Source organism: Anser brachyrhynchus, assembly GCF_964034855.1.
Source record: "Anser brachyrhynchus genome assembly, chromosome: 3".
Lineage (NCBI taxonomy): Eukaryota > Metazoa > Chordata > Aves > Anseriformes > Anatidae > Anser > Anser brachyrhynchus.
In genome coordinates, this window is record NC_137696.1 from 81,975,968 (window position 1) to 81,981,848 (window position 5,881).

Here is a 5,881-nt window from a genome sequence, read left to right on the forward strand (position 1 = left end):
GGGAGACAAAAGTGGTTCTCAGGAAACAAGGAAATACCATGTTCATGTCTTGGACCCGCACAAGTCCTTTTCTGTGGGTGCTGTAGCACAATTGTTAGTGTCAGCAGCTGGATATGTCTACCAAACCCCCAGTCCACACTAAAAATATAAAATGTGTCTGTGATTGGGTTTACATTATTCCAGAACATCCAGTGGGAGAGTGTGCCTAAGGAGCACGCTTGGCGATGCTCTCAAGCACAGCTTAAGTTTCACTATTCTGGAACTGAAGAGATGTGAGAGACCTTCATTCTTCAAATCAACCCTGGATCTTTTTTCCTTTCTAAAAAATCCACTCAGACAATTTCTTTCAAATCAGCAAGTGGGAAAAAGCTAAGCAAATATTTTTATTTTGAGCCTATCTCTAACACTTCAGTCAAGTTCAAGCATGGAAGTACATCATTATATTTGGGTCACATTTGAAGCATAGTTCTTTAAAGGAAAAGATGGAAGGCTTCTTTCAGAAAGGTTTTAAAGAAAACTCTTGTTCCTGCAGAAACTATTTCCTTTTTTTTTTCAGCCTTTATTACACATTAGAGTTTGTTAAACCAAGTTTATTGCTGGAGAATAAATTGGTTTATTTATTCTACTGGCTGTAACATCTCTAGTAATATTAGTGGTGATGGCAGGTTTTCATAATCATTTTTCTCTAATAACAGCAACGGAGCTCTCAGAGGATTTCAAGGAATACTTGAATGAGAGCCAGGGACTCTGTAGCTCAAGAGAAGTGGGTCCCTGGATGCTTTGGTTGTGGAATGGACTGGTCTTTCAAGCCAAACTTTTTTTGACCCTTCCCATTAGTAAATCCAGCTACAAAACAGAGGATAACTTTGTAAGCTGTCTTTAATTTCTTTATTCCTATCTTACAAGATATGGCATGTGAGATGGGCTGGTTACCATTTAGCACGATAGGACTGGAAATTGTCTCAGCTACCGCAGCCGTACAGTCCTAAGTGGTACTTCATGACATGTTCTAGGACTTCTGTTTTTATGCACTGCTCCGTATAGGTATACACAGGTTGGCTGTGGAGAAAGCTGGCTAGTACTAAACTACTGCCCCATTATCATCCTGTCCCTGTTAATGTTCATGCTAATAGCTTCTCTTTTCTTTTCCCCTTTGCAACCCTTCTTCCCATATCCACTCTTCTGTCCAACCACAACACCTTCCCTCTACATAATAGCCCTTCCCAGATCTCCAAAAATACCTTTAACAGCGTTCTCAGATTGTTTGCACCTGTCAGAGGCAATTGCAAGAGCCAGGCCCTCCTCCTGCTGTAAATCCTCCAGCAGTAAACCTCGAGGTGCTCCAGGCCCCTTCTCCCCATCTCTGCTCCTCCCTGGTCCTCCCCACCTCCACCTCCCCAGCCACCGCCTACGTAGCATGGACCAAACTGTTTGGCAGCACCTCTAAATGAGATCTGGTAAATGATCTAGTCCCATACAAAGCAGAACATAAAAATCTTCCTCCTCTCAAGCTCTGGGGGGAATAAGTAGCCCATTTAGCTGATCCAGCTGAGAGCCCGGCTGCAGAAACAATGCGAGGAGCACCACTGAAGGGGGCAGCAACCTCGGGTGGATGAGAGTGAGAACACACAGCTGGGGGAGGCAGAAAAAGAGGTGGAAAGCTCTTCAGCCAGCTCTGCCTGCAAGGGAAACATAAGGGAGAGCTGCAGGTGTATTTTACAGGCTGAGTGAAATAAGTTAAATTCTATTAGTAGGTAGGTCAATTTAAATTAAGAGCATAATGCTAAAGAAAACAACACAACAACAGATGAACAGGAGACGTGGGGCAAGTGTTTTCTTGGAGAAACTGTTCATTTGCTAAATTATTTTCTGGCAGGAATACGGCGGGGTTATTTCATATGCTTTCTTGTTTTGAGTGGCTGGATGCCTTATATGGGTAAAAGAGGAAATAAAATATATTTTTTCCAGTCTGTTCCTTTTTTCCAGTAGTCTCTATTTGTATTAACAACAGAAATCCACACACCCCCCCAACAAAAAAAAAAAAAAACTTTTAAGCAAACACATGAAAATGTGATACATTTGACTGAAATTTCCAATGAGTTGCAAGGGTATAATCAAAATATCAAAATTTCCTTGTGTCAAAAACTGTTATATAAAGACAGGGAAACTGTACTAATATTACATGATTCTTACTTACAGCTATTCAAAGGCAAAATCAGTGTAAGGCAAAGAAGAGGACTCATTAAAATTGTGAAAGTGCTGTGTAGTGTGGGATTGCAGAGGCCCCCAGGGTTCAAAAAGCAAATAGTGAAAGTAGCTACAGAAGGCTTAGCCCAAAAAGGTTTTCATATGGCCAGTTAGTTTATACCATGTCTGAGGAAGAAGATTGAGAAACAAGGCTGTGAAAATCCCAGCTGTCTACTACCTGCAGACCAGTCTGCAAGCCTAAAACATGCACACCTGTAAGTAACCAAAAGAGTTGCTTCCAATAAAATATTTACTTTGCCATGTGGTTGGAGAAGCTTTGTTGATCAACTTGCAAAAGGCTTTGCGTTACATGCTGAATTTCCTCTTCCAAATGGAGAAGAGTTTGGAGTCGCTTGGTACTGACGCATAAAAAAGCAGCTATAGCTCTGTCACAGAGCAAAATTGCTCCAATAAACAAGCATTAATCACGCACATTATGCACCACATAATACATGTGAGCCTGTCATCCAGCAAACAGCTACATCTTTGAATAAGATCTCTTTCCAAATTAGGAGAACCAAATTACACAACCCGACAGCTGTTTGCTGACCTACCTAAAGCAATTTGGTGGTCTCAGTCTGGTCCCTCGCGGGCAGGTGCCTGCCTCACAGGACACATCAGCCCCACCTGCACTAGCCACGGGCTGGCTGGCAGTCTCAGCAGGAGGACCAGGTCAGGGCTGGCACTGAAAAGGCTTTTCCCCTGCCCAGGGTTGATCCTCCCCACTGCAGGCTACGAGGACAGACTGGGGATGCCTGGAACGGCAGCACACAGCCAGCTACAGACCCAACAGAGGGGGTGAATTTCCAGTCATCCCAGTCATGCCCACTTTGGCCAACAAAACAGAATCGCTAAACAAAGGTGAATTTTTGGAAAGAATGTTTAGGATGCCATGGTTCTACTTAGTAGGAGTCTTGATTTTTTATCTGGCCAGAAATCCCTTCCTGAATTCAGTGATAATGGCCTTGGTTTTCCAGGCTTACTCACATCCAGTACCTTCAAGCAAAGCATGAGAAGTAAAGATCATGGGCTTTTAAAGCTTTATTTTACAGTCTTTGCTTGAGATTTTCATTACGCTGTAGAATAAAGACTTGTGCTATGCTAGGGAATTAAGTCAGCTATGTTATACCCACTCTGCATACAAGAAACTTCACGCAAAAAGAGCTTATGTATTTGGCAGAAGTCAGCTGCATACATACCTCAGGCATAACTAGTCCAGAGAGAGAACTGAGATATCCCAAGCATCAGAGCGCATACTTAAGGCAGTAAAAAGTCAACTATTTTTCCACACAAAACTTTAAGATGTCAGACTTCAGAATCATTCAATCTTCAGTCTTCAAGGACCTTTACTGAGCAACTTTCTTCACAATAAATTTAACAGTTTCATTTTTTTTCTTCTATGTTAGGACAGAATAGGCAAAAGAAAGACTCCCAGTACTCCTGGAGTAGATTCTCCACACTTGATCAAAAAAAAGAGCATCAGGACCTTGCCTCTCTGAAATAGCACCTTGTTCCAAGACTCAGTAGTTAAGAAAGCAGCTCTGAAGGCATTAATATAAAATCTAAATTACTTGTTTGAATGCTGCCATGGGCATTTAACTGGTGTCACTACCACCTTAGCTTGATGCAGAAACTCTGAAATTGAATGGCAAGAGCTTTTGTTTCTGATGCATCTGTAAATAATTAGCATTTCTTTGTTGAACACTAATTGTGTCCACCATGCAGCTGTGCCAGCAAAAGTCTCAGAATAGATGTCATAAATAGCCATGAACCAAATTGTCTCCTTACTCCCGGCTGACCCCAGAACATCGGTGTTGTAAGTTAGAGTGCAGCATGGCCTCAGGGGCCAAATTCACCTCTGGGTGAATCTGTGCTGTTCGGTTTTATGAGTCATGCATTTATTAATCAGCCTCACACAGTGAGGAGCTGCTGTTTGTCGGGAGCAATCATGATAGCTGGTAACCTCTTTATCCAGCCTTGTTTTTGCCACGTGACTTACCGTGAAGAAAAGACCAGAGGGGACAGGGTGATAAGCCACACAGCTTGCGCTTGCTCAGCAGCACCATGCTGAGTTTCTCTTTAAAGAAGAGGACACCTGTGGATCCCACTGCAATGCTCTTTTCATTTTCAGCACTCTGGATGTTGCTGTACACAAATAACTCCCTTCTCCATCGGTTCATACCTCTTCATGTCTGAGAGAACATACTTCACCACCAGTTGGGGAATATTTGCTGCACCTGTAACTCCCTCTCTGCAACTATTTCACTCCCTCCACCTCTGTTTCCAAGATTTTCCAACTTCCAACACTTCCAGCTGTCCTACCAGTATCGGTGTTCACACTTTTTTTTTGCTCTTTTTCCTTCATGTGCCTTGGGTTTGTTCCTCGATGGCTCTCCAGTTTCCCAGAGTATCAGCAACATATGCCTATGACACCAGCACTTCACCTGCACTCCTCCTACGTACCACACACACACAGATACTATCTTTTTTTCCCTCTATAATTTCAACTTCCTTTAATATGAAATCAAGCTTTCAGGTGAGATTGATTATTTTTGGTTCTGAACTTGAAAAATAAGAGTGAGATCAACATCCTCCAGCACCTTTCTGAGACTAGCTTCTTATTTCCTTCCTGACAAATGTCAGAACATGAAGCATTCAAGAAATTTAAAACTGTTATTAATATGTTCTAAATACCCTTTCATGTTTCTTTTGGCTGAAATAACTATAACTTCGTAACTTCACTTTAGCCATCCCATGACTCATTTTTTCAGCAAATAATGATTTGCAAAAGAAAAAAAAATCTTTATTTTTTAATGTAATTTTCCTGGCCAACCTCTGGACACCTATACTCTCTTCTGCTTTACTCGCACCTTCACTTCCTCAACATCTGTTTTCCCTCAAGCTTTCAAAAACATCCTCTCTTGCTTTACCTTCCAAAGTAGCTGTTATTGGAGCATCTCATCTGCTGTATCCCTTTATTTCTCCCGCAGTCCATGAAATTCCCCTCCAGGTTTTATTGATCTTTTCCCTTATTGTTCTCTACTTTTCTTCAGGAAATCATCACCATATGCTTGCTCTATTGCCATTCTCTTTCCCCAAGTGGCATCTTCTTTTGGCCGTTGTTCCAACCAATATACTTGGCTAGGTCTGACTCAGTATGGCCTTTCTTATGTTAATCCTAATTGAAAGTACAGCCTGAATCTCCGCATCTGTCTTCTTCCATGCAACGCAATATCCTACCCCATTGCTGTGGCATTCTGGCCAAAATATTTAATCTCTCTCCTAAATTTAACACAATCAGAGCTGAACTCCTGGACATGAGTTCTGGACCACAAAATAAAATGTATAGATGACAGTGTCCAGGCTTTAAATCTCATTCAGACTCTCATTCTAATAATGGTATTGCCCTCAACATAAAAAAACTATATGACCTGAGACTACTCCTTCTCTATCATTTTGACTGTCATTCCCATGCATTAACTTGCTGCTGTTATTCCTTATGCCATATGAAACTTCACACTTAGCCTTTCATTCTTGATTTCATGGACCCAGATAATTTTACTTCTCTCAGCTTCTTCATGCCTCTTTCCTTAATGATGACAGTAAAGACAGAAGAGTGTGGTAGCTATTTTCA

General features: G+C 41.6%; 1 long non-coding RNA gene across 1 annotated transcript; it reads right to left on the bottom strand.

Moving 5' to 3' along the window:
* Nucleotides 1-368: 368 nt before the first annotated feature.
* Nucleotides 369-3,991, bottom strand: LOC308192963. The gene is made up of 2 exons (XR_013949259.1): nt 3,447-3,991; nt 369-1,679 (listed from the first exon to the last, which is right to left on the bottom strand). It is a non-coding gene; the product is annotated as an uncharacterized lncRNA (long non-coding RNA).
* Nucleotides 3,992-5,881: the final 1,890 nt, after the last annotated feature.